Below are 15,633 nucleotides of genomic sequence, written 5' to 3'. Positions count from 1 at the left end.
GACATTGCAACCCGCCCGGACACGCTGCTGTGCGACGCGCTCCGGGTGCCCCTGCCCGGCGGGGCGGCTGGGCCGGCTCATCTCCCCAGGTCCCTCCCAGCCCCGCACATCCCGGGACCTGCGGACGCCCGGGGCTCGCCGGGGCGGGCCCGCCGAGCCGCACCGGTACCGGGCTCCGCCTCCGGCACCAGCCCCGCGGAGAAGGGAACCCCCGGAGACCCCCGGGCTGCGGCTCCAGCCCCTCCCTCCCTCCCGCCCCGCCTGTCCCCGCAGCCCCGGCCGGGGGGGCCCGTCTCCCCGCGGGGGCGGGGCCGCGGCTGTTCCCGCCGGGCTCGGGATGAAGGGCGGGGAATTCCCGGCGCTTCCCGCACCGGGACGGACCCGCCCCTTCCGGTACCGGGAGCCCCGGTCACGTGACGGCGCAGGCGGAAGGGCCGGTGGATGGGCGCGCGCTGCCGGTGCGTGAGGGCGGGGGGTGCGCGAGGCGAGGCGCGCGGGAAGGGGCGGGCGGGGGGCGCGCGCGCGCGCGGCGCCGCGTCACGTGGCCGGGGGGGAGCGGCTTCGCGCGCGCCTGGAGGAGGGAGGAGGAGGGCGCGAGGCGCGGTCACGTGACGGCGGTGGGCGCCGCGGCTGCTTTGTGAGCGCGCTGGGAGGTACCGCGCGCGCGGGGGGGGGGGGGGGGGGCTGGGGGGGCGCGCGCGCGTGTGAGGGTGGGGGGTGCCCCTCCCCCACCCACCCCCCCCCCCGCTCCGAGCCCCGCGGGGGGCGACGGGCCCGCGCGCCCCTCCCCTCCCCCCCCCCCCCCTTGCCTCGCGCCCAACGGCCCCTCAGAGGCCTGAGGCCCCGGGGCGGGCCCGGAGACCTGCGGGAGGAGAGGAGCGCGGGAGGAGAGCGCACCGGCCCCGGGAGCTGCACCGGCCCCGGGAGCTGCACCGGCCCCGGGAGCGCCTCCCCCCACCCCGTCCCACCCCGTCCCACCGGGAGCTTTTGTCCGGCGGTGGGTGCCCGCCGGGCCTGCCGCCCCTTCCCTACCGCGGAGGGGTTGAGGGACCGGGGAGGGGGGAGGGGGTGGCGGCTCTGCCCTAGCTGTGTGCTGGCGGCCCCCGGGGGAGCCCTCGCCCTGCCCTGGATCGCCGCCCCCCGCCGCCTCTCCCCCCTGCTCGGGGCAGCAGCCGCGGAGCAGGCCCCTCCGTCCTGCCCCAGCCCGCCCGGCGGGCTCTGCGGGGGCTGGGTTGGCTTTCCAGCCTCTCCCGTTCTGGGGAGAAGGGTCTTGCACCCCCTTTCTTCTTGTGTCTCCGAGCTGCGGGCTTCTCTCCTGGCGGGTCCGTGCTGCTCCTGGCTCTGGGAGGTGTGGGGAAAGGGGGGGTGCTGCTGGAGGGGCCGTGCCTTTGGGTCCCCTCCTCGTCCTGACTCAGGCCAAAGCAGGAACAAGTGGGTGAATAATTATGGATTTGTGCCTTCTGTAAGGGCTTCACTTCCATGTTGTCTTTCCCCACCTCCTTCCCGGCTGCTCCCTCGCTGGTAGGGATTGGGGGTACGTGTGGGACAGCCGTGTCACGGTCCCAGCTACAGAATTCATGGACAATAGCATGTCGGCAGCAGCAGCAGGTTACTTGAGGACATGGCGATGAATGAACTATTCTCTCTGTTAACCTGTACCTGGTCCTTCCTTACCCTCTGTTACGTCTGGTTGCTGAGAATTGGAAGTCAGGGCAGGGCTTTGCTGTTGGCCTGGCTTATGTTGCATTTACAAACAAAAAAAAGAAAGCTCCTCTGTGCATGCTGTTGTTGCTGAGGAAAATTACAGTAGGAGAGTGAACTGGTAGAAACCCTTCTGCAAGAAATTGCATGTGGAAAGAGACCCGGTGCACCTTTGAATCTGATGGCAAGGGTCTTAACTCTGTAATGTCAGAGAGATGTAAAAATCCCTGCTGAAATGTCTGCAGTGCTGTTGAATGCCACCTGGAAGTCGGCTGGGGTGAACTTGTTTTGAAGCTTCTCTCTTGTAGGTGTGTTAGCATCAGGAGCATGGGCATGCAGAGCCCTCTTGGTTTTGTTCCAAAGAGTGAGGAGTCTGGTGGAACAGAAACTTCGGGTTTGGTGTGGAGCTGTGCTAGGGGGGAGCTCACGTGGGCCAGCCCTCTTCGTCTCTAGCTACCAAGCAGCAATCTCTCCCTAGTCATCTCAAATTGAGTAAATGCTGAATGCTTATAATACAGCAGCAGCCCAAGGCATTAGTGTCTGGGGTGGTGGTGGTGAAATGGAGCAGCCGTCCTGGTGTGAGAGCAGCTGTTTTTTTCAAGGAGAGAAACTGGAGCTGGATGTGAGTGAAGGGGAGGGGGAGGATGTGCAGGCCTGGAGGAGCAGCACTTGCCATTGAGACAGAGCCCTTCACAACACACGGCGGCGACTCAGCCTTCTGAGGCTTTGCTTTTTTAATGTGTACCAGGCCCTTCTAGCAGTTCCCTTGCTTGTATCACATTCTCTAGTGGAATCTGGGTTTGGATGCCTGCCTAGCTAACTTGGTTGTTATGCCTCGGCCCAGTGTCTCTGGTGGTTTGACCTAACTAGTTTGAAGAGGTGTTTGGTGGTTTTTTTTTTAACTTTACACTAGGTAACTTGAAAGCAAGCAAGGCTGAAATCACTTTGCAGCATTAATGATGTTTTGGGACTCCTGGAGGGTTAGATGGAGAAACTGGATTAACTGGTGTAAACCAATTTTGATGCAGAGTCTGGTAAATGAGCCAGCTTTTGTGTTTATAACCTCAACAATCTTGGTAACTTAAATGAGGGAGGGAGAAGTGGGCATTGGGCAAGCTCTATTCTGTTTTGTTCTAGTTTTATTAGCATGTTGATTAAACTGAGTGTTTATAGTAATAGAAACAAAGGCGTAGCAATCCCAAAATTTAAGCTGCTTCACTGGTGGTGTTACAGCTGGTCCTTAAAAAAGCTCCAGGTGCCATGGCTTTCCAAAGGATTTGACCATTCAAGGGGACTTCGGAGTTACAGACTTGCTGTTAAAATCTAAGGAAGCCCAGGGTAAACCCAACAGAAATAGTCTGTTGCCACAGGCTACTGTTTTAATTTAATTATTTTTTTTTCTGGTTCTTTCAGTTTTTAAGCTACCCTTTTAGATCTCCAGAAGGAAGTTTTTAATGTTTTATATTTATCCCATGGGCTTTTAGGTGATGCTTTCCTTGTAGAATGCCATTTTTTGGTATGTTTTTTATTTGTTGGTAGTGTCCCTCTAGTGATACTGATCATAGCAGAATAGTATGCTGATTAATAGTGCTTGAGAAATGTCTGTGTCATACATTGTAAATACCTTGTTAATAATTAGTATTGATAGTATCACTATTAATAGTAATGTTTACTTGCACCTTCAGTAATGTTCAGTACTAGTACTTGGAATACATTCTTCATGAATGAATAGGAATACAAGTTTATATATTAATCTGTTTATATCTGTCTCTTACTTGGTTAAAGCACATGAGCAGGACTCTGAAGACTTGTTCTGTGCTTGGGTTTGCAGCAGCCTTGGGTGACCTTGGTAAAAGAGAAGCCAAGTGATCTGTCCCCTTTACAAAATGACAGATTAAAGAAACTCAGTGTCATATTTGTATACTTCAAAACTACTAAATAGAAAGTGCTACAGGATGTACAAGTTGTGTTGACTTCAGTGTTGCTACTCTGCTGGAGCTTTTTTTGAATTTTGCTTTTTTTTCCTGATACAATCTAATCATTTGTAGCCCATTGCATCTTTGCTTTTCAGAGGAGACCTAGTTTGGACTTGTACTGTTTTTCATATGAATTCCCTAAACAGGTTGTGTTCATTAAAGCGAGAGCCGGGATGAAAGGTGGTGAAGTAGCTCCTCTGCAATTACTTAGGGTTCATATTTTACAAAAATGGTACAAAGGTTTTCTTTGCTCTGACATGAAAGTCCACTCTCTTTGACTATCTAAACTGGGAGTTTGTCAGAACTCCTGGCCTGCCTGCAGTCCCTTTCACAGGTGTGGTTCCTTCAGCTCTTTCCCCCACCTATCATCTTCATAATGCTGCAGAGTAAGCAGTGACTGAAGGCAGTTAGATTAGAGGTGATACAGTCTGATACCTAAGATCTCATGGCTTGCTCAGATTGCTTTTGCTACTTCATAACTATTTTGCTGAGCATATTTTTTATTTATCTTCTCTCTGGATTGTAAAACTTGTCAGAGAGGTTACAAGAACTTTGTGCAGTTCCCTTGCATGGAATTGTTTCTACTCTCAGTTAACTTGAAATTACCTTTCCCCCCACCCCACCCCGCCCCCCCCACCCCCGGCTTTCTGTGAAAGCAGCAAGATACTGGCTTCTTTTGAAAGTAGACTTGTCAGGCTTTTTTCCTCTCCCTCCCAAGCTTCTTAGTTCAGTCTTCCAACATATGGGCTTGGAGGTGTCCTCAGCCCAGCTGAGTATAGAATTTAGCATTAAAAACAATGACATGTTTCCCATATTGAGAGAACTTTGATCTTTCTCAAGACTTAAGGTTTGCCCGAAGTAGTACTCCTATGGTGAACTTTATGGTTTTGTTTTTTTTGCTTTATTGTAGAGGAAACAGCTCATTCCAGATCTGCAGAAGGTGCAGGTTCAACAGTATTTGTGTTACAGAATAATTGAGTATTTGAATCCAAAGTTAAATGAAGAAAACACAAATACTGTTCCTGATCTCCAGATTTGAATCATCAGGTTGCACTTTCTTTAGTCTTAGTCCGTTAAGCAGCCCTGTGATTGAAGATGTAAAATTTGAATTCAGTAGCTATGATCATATTCCTAAATATTTTTAATGGTTAGTAGTAGAGAGAGGAAGTCTTTTTGCAGTTTTATGGTGTGTATCGTAGGTTTCATCTATAACATTTCGGTGGTATTTTTTACAGCTAAAATACTGTTCCTGGAAGTAGGATTGTGCTTTAGAGACCATGCTGACATTGCTTTTGAGCAAAGAAAACAAAGTATTTTTTCTGCTGTATTTGTTTTGTTAAGTGTTTTGAAGATGGTGGATATAATAATACAAAATGAAGCATATAGCTTCTGAAAGCTTTTTCGTTTCTTCTTTCTATTTGGTTTTAAATGTTAACTGGATCTTGGCTATTTTATAGTAAACACTTGACCTCGTATTATCACATTGACCATGTTTCCCTGTATTTGAAGGCTATTGTGGATGTCTTTTTTTTTTTTTTTTCCCCTTGCATTTACATTCTTCCTTGATTTTCAAACTGTCATGTTGTCTTAGGTGCAGTTTCATCAACATGAATTGGAAAGGAATCCTAGTGCCAAACCCTGCTTTGCTGTTGGGCTGTACATAATACATTGTATGAGAGAAATTCAGGACCATGCTTTTGATGGGTTGTACCCTGATGGACAGATGTCTTCTGTTACTGGGCTTTTATTTCAGCTTTCAGTCACATTCTTCAAATCACTGACTTGTGATCTGTTTTGAGACTGACATAAGCAGAACTGAAGTTAATTTAGGGTGACTAAATGTGATGAGGGGGAGCAGCACTGCACTTCCCAGACTTGTGCTTCACTTTCTTTTCTTAACCTGTGCATGAATTTGAGTGTTTTGAACATGGGGTAAGTGCCAAGGGGCAGCTGTCTGAAATGCAGTTTAGAGACAGACTGAAATAGTGCTATGAGCTTGGTGAAGGCAAGTTAATGAGTATGCAAAAGTGGGGTTTTTTTCAGTGTTTAAGAAAATGCTTCTGATACGCATCCTCAACCTGTTGGGTTTCTTTTCTGCTTGATGTCCAGATAGCAGCCATGCCTGGGGACCTTTATTTGCATCTTAGGAAAATATGTTTACTGTCTTTCTTAAATAGTTTTCTGTTATGACTGCAAATATAAAACTCCTTGCAACTTCATGCTTGTACTCCAGTTGTCATTGTTTTATCATTTTCTCTGTTGATGTATGTTGCTGGATTTAAAGTTCCAGTGACTTTTAATTGAAGATAAATGATCTCTTTATTTTCTTTGTGACTGTCTGAGCAGAAATGTTAGATCTTAAGATTTGTCCCTAGTGAAGCTTGCAGCGCATTTTAGATAGCAGCTTTTCTGCTATAGGACTTCTCTTTTTATGTCACTTAATCACGGGCTGCCTGATGTTGACAGGGATCTCTGAAGGTCATAATGTCTCCCCCTGCTCAAGCAGGGACACCCACAGCATGTTGCCCAGAATTGTGTCTGGACATCCCTTGAATATCTCCAAGGATGGAGACTCCACCGCCTTGCTGTGTCGTAACTTGTGCTAGTGCTTGGTCACCCTCACAGCTAAAAAACATTTCCTGATGTTCAGAGAAAGCCTACTCTGTTTCAGTCTGTGCCTGTTGCCTCTGCTTGTGGTCACTGCACACTGCTCAGAAGAGCCTGGCTCTGTCTATGCACCTTGCCTTCAAATATTTATATACATTGATGAGACACCCTACCCTCCATAAAAACACCAAACAAACCCCTTTCGTCTCTAGGTTCAAATACTTGACATAGTCAAATCTGTAGTCCTTTAGGCAAACTCAAGGCCGTATGTTCTTACATGTCTTTGAGAAGGAGGTGGATTAAAGAATTTAGTAGGGGTGGTGGTAACAGTAATTCATGACTCTCGATAGGTGGAGAAGTGGGTCGGTTTGGGATATGTGTTTAGAGAAAGTGCTGTGAAAATGCAGTGAGATGCATATTGCAAATCCAGGTAGTTTCTGTGCTTGCAAACAGTTGGCTGTCTGTGCTGTAGCTGAACTGAAGACTATTAATTCAGCAGTTCTGTGAGAGAAGAAACAGGTCAAACAGTTGATTGTCTGATAATGTTAAAATTGCTGAAGTCCTGTGTATGTTCGGTCTAGGAATTGTGTGACTTGTAAATGATGGTTTAATGTATGTACAGTGTTTAGGAGAGGTTAGGTTGAATTCTTACTGTACTGCATATTGAGCTGTTCATTTTATGAAGTTTTGTGCTTCAACATTATTTTTAAAAGTACTTTTTAATGTGACTAAAGCAAAAAACTTCGCAGAATTCCACAAGTCCCAATTGATTAGAAGTGAAGTGTATCAACCTATTTTTCTGATTCTTGCAATTCCTGTGTTGTTCCCTCAAATCCCCTGGACCCCCACAAATATGGACAAAGGTTAAAATAGAAGGTAGGTGGTTAAAATGACTTCATAGTTAGGGATGTGGTATCTGAGAGCTGCTGGGCTGCTCTTTTAGTACAGTCCTTTGCAATGAAACATTAGTGTGATGTTCCTACTAGGAAACTTACCTCAAGTATTTATGTCTTGCTGATTCTGTTGATTCCTAGAGGGTGCCTCTGAATACTTCAGTCATGGGAAAGGGGGAAGTGAAAATGTGTAACTTTCGTATTTCTCATCTATAAACAAATCCATTAAAATAACTGATGAACAGAAAGCATCCTAAGCATTTCTCTAGTTTTGAAGTGACCCACCTGATATAAAATGTGATAAACCTTAGGGCAAGAAACTGCAGAACCATACCTTTTTGGTTGATTTTAATATCTAAGCTAAAATGGAGCACAAAAACATATTGAGTGATGCATCTTACCTTGCAGGCCAGAACAAGCGGGTTTTGAACATTTGAGTCAGACTGTGGTAGCTAAAGCTTTTTCTATCTAGCAAAAAACATCTAGCTGTTTGGGATTGGAGTTGAATGCGGGAGAGAAGAAATGAAAGAGTTTAGCAACTGGAGTCAGCTCTGTTTTCCTCATCAGAGCCTTAAGGATTGGTGGGTGTCCAGGAGCAGGTTTTATGGTCTCCTTTATCCTTGTAGTTCTCCTTTATTGTCAAATTGATATTGGATAAAAATTAGGAGCAGTTGTTAGCATCTTCTCTTGATGGTACTTTCTCTCTTTGACTCAACAGGCAGGTCCTAATGGAATATGTACAGGGAGAGAGACAGAATGAGTTAGTTGCCTGTGGAGGAGCAGGAGGAGGATGTGGCTTAGGGGTAGTTTCAAAACAGGTTGTAGTGAGGGAAAAAGGGTAGAGAGTTTGGTATTCTTGATCAGTGATAACAATGAATTGCTGCTTTGAGTTGCTTGTTCAAATTATCTGTAATCTGCCTCATAGCAGCAGAAATCAAGTCATCAATGCTGAGGAACCTTAGGTATGTCTTTACAAACAAACAAAATTCCTGCTTTGATGAAACACACTGAAAATGAGTGATGAAATAACACCAGGAACTGGAATACTTGGAGAGGAAGAAGAAGGGTTTTCTGTTCTCAGCATTCCTTTGGCCTTTAAGTCCGACTGGCCAAAGGAATAATTGTTTACAGCATGAGAATTTTAGATTGCCATCAGTTTACTTCTAACTCTTTGAAAAATAACTGCCACTTCAGTCTTGTTAAAATCTCTTCTGACAAGTGAGTTCAAGATCAACTTTTTTTTGGTTGTCTCTAAATTAAAATTACAGTCTTTAGTGGATTCGCAGTAGTGTATAAGGCTGACTTTTTTTGACTTACCGGGTTTAACCCTAGCTTTTCTTCTCACTTAACAACATTGCATTCCTTGAGTTCTTTGTTGTATACCTTTTTTAATTTGATAGGAATTGTGATAATTCAGTTCAGCAAAGGTTTTTGTTCTCAGGTGTGCTTGCATGTTAGAATATACATTAAAGTCTAACTGATCATCATTGATATGGAAGGTCTTACTCTTGGTGCTTAACATTCTAGGAGTTTTCTGGGTTTTATACATTGTGTATGTAATATTTGAGAACTTAGAATGGTTTTAAGGGAAATTATGTCTGGCTTTGGGAATGAGATAATTTATTTGAACATCCTTTTTCCTTCCCTTTTTTCTTCCTCTGGCAAAAAGTACTGAAAAGAGCACAAAATATTTCTCTTGGATGTATCGTAACTTTTCAAATGCACTTTCATCAATAGATGGAAGTAAAAATTACTCCTTAAAGTTGCTGTTTTCAGCAGTTGTGTGTATACTCAGCAATATTTAAATGCAGTGCATTGAGAGCTGTTTTATCCCATTCTATCAGTCTCCTGCTTTTGATCCTGCAAAGAAATTCTGTGATATCACAGTAACGCAATAAATCTCAAATACTCAGACTTCATGGCAGGGTTCTTTAGGTATGTCAAAACTAAGGTCATGCTAACACCTTTTGCTTTAGAGTTTTAGAGTTCAGCATCAGGTTTGGGTGAGTATTACTTTTTTTTAATTTTAGACATGGGAAAATGGGTGAAACATACCGGCAATGTCTGGGGCTTTTATGCTTTCAAAAAAACTTCAAAAATTCCCATGGAACTGCAAATTTCAGTGTCCCGAAGCTGAGACAGTGAGCAGTCTTTCGAGCAGTTTACTTTTTGCTGATTACAGCTTTGGGTGAATCCTGCCTTCTGAACTGTGTATGTGTCTAGAACTTTTTACTCTCATCAGAGGAGACGTGTAGAAAAACAAGTTACATTTTTCCGTTATTTTTGTTTTCACCTTTTTCTAGTCAATGAAGTTTTCTTACTAGTTTTCCACAGGCCATGTTTTGGGCAGTGTTAGCATGAGCTTGAAAATCAGCCTTTGTGTGTTAAATTGAGAACACATTTAAAACATCATACTGTTGTGCACTTTAAACTTGCCTACCATGGGTTTCTCTATTTACAGTGTCATCATGGCTTTTACAGCAAGTATGCTTAACAGCCCTTTGTTGTGCTAGAATTTTTATGTAACATTCTTTAAATGACTGAAAAGTAGTATTGTGATTAAAAAGCTGTTTGTAATGCAGTTTTCTGAACTTTTGATATTTTATTTTGGCTATTCCTTTCTCATCCTGTCCTTGATTTCTGTGTGCATAGAGCTTTTTGGTTTGCTTGGAGAAAATGGGTATTTTCAACAAGTCTTCTGCAGAAATGCTTTCAAAGATTGTCATTTCCAAACCATTTATTCAGTGAAATTTTTGTATGTCCAGTAAGATGTCTAAAGCTGATACCTGTAATATTTTAATGTTGTTGCTGGAGTTGAACACCTCAGTTAGCAAAACTTGCATTCCAGGTGCAGTCTCAGAATTCACCTATGTATTGAGAGTGAGGTGCTGCAATTAATGAAAGTAAGATAACTGTTTCAGAAACTTAAGATGCAAGGAGTGTAAGTCCCTTGTCTTTCAAAAATGAGTAAATGCATCTTGCAGCACAATGCTTACTTTGTCTTATAGACTGATAGTAAAATAGGCAGGTGACTAAAACACTGGGATTTTTTTAGAATACAGGTTTTCTAGTTAGGAATTTTAATACTGCTTTGCACAGTATATAAACCTGGCACACCTCTGTGGAGTCAGGGGCTATTACATTAGTACAGCATAGTAAAGAGTAACCCAGCAGAATATAAAAATGCATTTAAAAAGGAGTGTAAGCTTTAAAAAATAATTAAATAAATTTCAGCAAAGAGGAATTTAATGGTCAAACAGTAGAAATGAAGTTTGTAAGAAAAATTTTACATGCTTATTCAGATTTTGTAATTTTTAAAAAAAATACTCTTTTCCACTTCAATTTTATATAACTAGTTTGGCTTGGAAAGAAGTTGTGGAGGAGAGTGAGAATCTCCTGCTGGAGACAGAAAACATGTGGCAGCCAAAACCCATTTAATTCAATCCAGACTTGCAGAAAAAGGTAAAGATGGGGGGCTAGCACATTGGCTGCTAGTCTTAGAAAGAAAACCATGGGTGTTTCCCCCTCAGTTATGATGGAAAGAAAAGAAATACTGAATTAAGTGCAAGAAAACTTTGGCAATTTTTTGTATGTGAGTCACTTGTCTCTAGTATTTTCATTAATAAGGCTGAGAAACTATGAAGTGGGAGTTCAATTTAATTTTGCTTTTTTAAATATTAAATGCACAAGAATGGCATGGATGACTTAAATCCTGACTTTAGATTTTAATTCTTTGTTGAGGCCTCTTCATTTACCTGCTTTTTACAACTTCACATGTCCAACACACTAGAAAAGATGGTTAAATACTTCATCTCTTTGGATAGCTAGGTATAATTTTAGTGTGAATCAGATAGACCTGACGTCTAGAATGGCAGAACAGGAGTAGGTGAATTTACATATGACAACAAGTGGAGTTGTGATTGTGAGGAAAATAATCCTCAAAATCAACTGGGAAAGCTTGGGGGAAAACCCGTTTTCTGGCTCAAACAGGTCAAGATGAGGATTAGTATCAAAGGAAACTAGTAAGCTCCACCTTGTTTAAAGGTAGACAAAATGCTAACTACAGTCATGACTGTAGAAGAAGCAATTCAGAGTTGGCAGAGAATTAAAAATTATATCTTACAGCTTTCAGTTCTTGGTGCTGTTTCTGTTGCTGCTTGTCTCTCAACACCTGACAGTAAGTTTGAAAAAGGACTTAGTTTCTCACAGCGTTTCAGTTTGGAAAGCTGAACTGACACAAATGGCCATGAGTTTTCATCAAGATGTTATGCACAGTAAAAGCATAAGCCCATAAAGGAAGGAAACCTTTGGTACTGCCTTGGAAACTTGTTTCTTTTCCTCTTTCTGGGACATTGTCTTCAGAGTTGTATACATCACCATGAAAAAGTTAGGTTTTTGTTTTTGGTGGATTCTCTTCTTGCCTAAAATGAACCTTGAGAAAGATCAGAATCTGGGGGAAAATTATAGAAAGATGTTCTGGAATATCTTGCTTTATTTAAAGGAGTTGGTTTTTTTTAGAAGACTCCTGGTTTTCTTTGGTTTTCTGAATATCTGAGCATATCCCTGGCAGTGGTCTGTACTGGTGGTCTTCCTGAGCTCTTCAGTGTTGCTATCAAAACTCTGAATCTAGAATCAACAATTTGATATCAAGAGGTTTTTAGCACATTTTATAGATCTAGCCTCCCTAATTACTTACTGCATTTGCTTTTATGTCACTTGTGGCTTGTAGTTTAACCATTACTTTTTGTTGTGTGAGTGATAAGAAGAGGATCCTGCTGTGACAGGGAGATTGGTCTAGATGAGCTTTCCAGGTCTCTTCCAAATCCATAACGTTCTGTGATTCTGTGTAACATAATCTGATGAGTGTCCTAAGTCTGAAATAATCCCCACCTCCAAAACTTCTTTTGTATGGTGGCATTTTCTACTTTGTTCCTGGTTGTCAATTCTAGCGTGAATTAACTAGGTGTCCCTTTTTTGATGCAGTAAGTGTGTTCCTGCCAGTGTGAGAATGTAACAAATGTCTCTGCTCTTGCTCTGCTATTTTTAGTTCTGTTGCTTGTATCTGTTTCTATTCAAAGAATTCCTTTGGAAGCTGTTCCAGGAGAGTGTGGTTCAGCGATGCGGGAGGGAGCTGGAGGGGGCAGGGAGAGCAAAAGCAGTGTAGGTGATCTGTCTGACATGGAGTGCTGCCACCTCGCTTACAAAGAACCCTGCTCAAAGCGAATTCCCCCTCCTGGGTTACTGTGGTAGCTATTTCTTTCTGTCATTTGGAGTACCTGGGCTTCAACTTTAATCTTCTTACTCGTTTTGTTTTTCTGTGTAAACAGCAATTAATTTTAGGGGGTTGTTACATCAGAGTGAATAGCTGAAATATGTATTTCTACAGTTTAATAGGCAAAGCTGACGGTTCTCAGTACTTGCCTTTTTCTCTTCTGTTACAATTCAGCATCTTCTTTATTGTTCTGATACAGTTCAGTCTGGATTTGCTTTGCTGATGAGCCTTTTAAATGTTTTTTTGTTACTTAACAGTTTGTGGTGTTGTGTTTTTTTGTTTTGTTTTTTTTTAATATAAATTACTCTTGGAGTTGTTGGTTGTTATGGTAATGATTGATAGGAAGGTGATCTACTGGAAGTGTTTTTCAACTTATGTCTTAAGCTATGACAAACCGGAAGCCTTAAGTGTCCCTGACGGATGCTTGTAGCTTGTTTTGTAAGAGGTATAGGCCAAGAGTGAACTGTTTTGAAAGTGTCCTGCACACATTGTCACTAGAGGTGTGGGGAACAGTGAGTTTGTGACAAGTTAGTCACAGTTAAGACAGGAGGGTCAAAAGTCCTGTGCAACTTTGCTGGGATACTTCAGTCTTATCTGAGATGCTTTGGCTACTTAAATACATTTTTCCCTGTAGTATTGATAGCTTAACCAGAATGTGACTGGAGATCATGTCTTTCCATGTATTCTTTGAAGAGAGCATCTATAACTTGTTTATTTTGTACTCTGCAGCTTTCCTCACCTACATATATATATATATGTGTGTGTATATATGTGTGTGTTTGTGTGCCCTGAGCTCACCCTGGCTTCTAGCTTGCCCTTGAGTTCACCTCTTATAGACTAGAAAGCTGTGAAAATTATGACAGTGTGGAGAGGCTTTGCCTTGTGATTTTTTTATTTTTTTTTTGTTGGAGGAAGACATCTGAAGAACTTCCAAACTACCCAGCCCTGTCTTCTCCTACAAGCCTGCCTGGATTTCCTTCATTCCCCCTCAGAGGGACTGCTGTGAGCTTTAATGAGCTGGCAGAAGGAGCAAGCCTTCTTGAGGTGGGGCTTTTGATAAGGAAAGGCTGTATGTGTAAGTGTTTTTATTATTCCTGTGAAAGTAAAATTAGAATATGACCAGAAAAAGCATTGAATATTCAGTTGTATGTAGAAAATAATGAAAGGCTGGTTTTGGTGTCTAAATTGCTTTAGGGTAGTTTGAGTCTTTAATGTCCGAAACTGAATGTATACAGATACTTCTGTGGCTGGGGGAAAGGACTGTGTTCTGGATTACCATGGTGTGTTAGCCAGGCTGTCCTAATGTTGGCTGATTATAGCCACCTCATGTTTGGATAGAAACACCTCCAAAATTATTTAAGTGTATTCTTTGCTGCAAGTTACTGAATGCTAACCGGTATCCAAGAAGCTGAGCATTAAGGAGAGTTCCACAGTAAAGGTGATACAAGTCTGTATTTTCCCCAGTGCAGACCAAGAGAATATATATGCCTTAAGCTAGTGATACGTTCAAGGTCCCACTGCTGGCAGAGTCCATTATTGGGAGGTTTTTTTATTTTTTAAAAATGCCTACAAGGCATTTTTAATGTTTTAGTTTGTTTTGTTTAGAGTGCCTGACCAGGATCAAGTCTTGCTATACTGGATCCCAGGAAGACAAAATAAATGTTAAACTTTTTCCCTATGTTATAATGGTGCATGGCTGCTAAAATTCAAATTCCCCCTTTCCTCATGAACTTGATCCCTATCCTTTGTGTCAGATTTAGCAGTTGAATAGCCACATATTTTTTTCCACTGGATAAGCTTATTCAACTGACTTACTGCTATGTTAAAAGGGTTTAGTTTGCTCTTGGGTCAGCTCACGGAACCCCCCCTACCTCTGCAGCTGCGTGATCATAAGTCTGAAGGGAAGTAGCAATATTATGTGGTTAAGGAGCAGGGGAGCAAGAATGCCATTTCTGATGATGGTTCACAGTTGCATGGTATTGGCTTTTGAGCTGAAACTTAAATTGTAATGAAATAAATTGATTGGGTTCTACCTGCACTGTGGATTGAACTTGGAATGAATATACAACCAGGCCCCAAAGAGGAACTAAAACTCTAGTTATTTCTTTGTCCCTAAGTCTGCTTAGCCATTCTCTACTTGCGTGTAAGTTCAGGAAGGCTGTGTTAGTTCTGGCTGCAGGGGGTAATTATTTTCCACCCTGAAAAACCTGCTAGTTCAGTTTTTTCCTCAGCTGCAAGAAACCTTTTCATCTGTGAAGTACTAGTTAATGTTTTTTACAAGTCTTCTAGTTAATGCAGTGTGTAAGTCAGTCTGAGTATTTATTGTAGAGGGTGACTAGGCTGTAGTCCTGCTAGCTGCTGCTTTGTTGGAAGTTGTAGACACGAGTGCCCTTTTGCTGGGCACTACTTAGGAAACCTTAGGAGGGAAAACAGCAAAGGCTTTACCTTTTCTTTGTTTCTTCCTTGATTCTTGGAGGGGACAAGCCCAGAGAAACAGATGTGAAGAGGAGATTTGCAATAGTGATTGTTCTTCACCACTGAATGTAGCAGCAATGGAATAGACAGGAGGTGTACTGGGGAGGGTCTTTTTAGAGGGACTTGCAATAAGAGGACAAGGGGTAATGGCTTTAAGCTGAAAGAAGAGAGATTTAGGTTAAAGACCAGATGTAAATTCTTCAGTGAAAGGCTGGAGAGACACTGGAACAGGCTGCCCAGAGATGTTGTGGGGGCTCCATCCCTGGAGATGTTCAAGGGCAGGTTGGATGGGGCTCTGAGCAGCCTGTTCTATTGGAAGGTGTCCCTTCCTGTGCAGAGGAGTTGTAACTCGATCTGTAAGGTCCCTTCCAACTCAAAAAATTCTGTGATTCTCTGATGACTTGGCTACTATTTTATTTTCTTAAGCTAGAAGATAGAAGAGCAAAAATTGGAGGTGTTCCTTTTCTCTTGTAGCAAGAGGAAGTAATGTGTGCATGGCTATACAAGTACCAGAAACCATCTCAGAGACATTGTGAACTCTTTGTGCTTAGTAACCTGAGATACTGAGTCAGCTGACAGTTCAGGACAGCATGTAGTGTGGTCAGTGATGGGAATACACTATCTCTTTTATTTTGGTAGCTTTTAGAGAGAATTTGCTTAAGAAAACTCTTCTATGACAGAGGGCAAGAAATTAGGTCCTTCCATCAAA

The 15,633-nt window shown here is 43.0% G+C and overlaps 1 protein-coding gene across 5 annotated transcripts in view; it reads left to right on the top strand.

The window, feature by feature from the left end:
* The first annotated feature begins 410 nt into the window (after window positions 1-410).
* Window positions 411-15,633, top strand: part of UBAP2 (ubiquitin associated protein 2) — a 107,223-nt gene continuing 92,000 nt past the window's right edge. For all 5 annotated transcript variants that reach the window (XM_051643678.1, XM_051643681.1, XM_051643677.1 and 2 more), the window contains exon 1: window positions 411-458. The gene's annotated coding sequence lies outside the window, so the exon portion shown is untranslated. The remainder of the gene's footprint in view (window positions 459-15,633) is intronic.

This window comes from Apus apus, chromosome Z (genome assembly GCF_020740795.1).
Source record: "Apus apus isolate bApuApu2 chromosome Z, bApuApu2.pri.cur, whole genome shotgun sequence".
Taxonomy (NCBI): Eukaryota; Metazoa; Chordata; class Aves; order Apodiformes; family Apodidae; genus Apus; species Apus apus.
The sequence above is the reverse complement of the archived record's forward strand: the minus strand, read 5'-3'. Positions and strand labels throughout refer to the sequence as shown.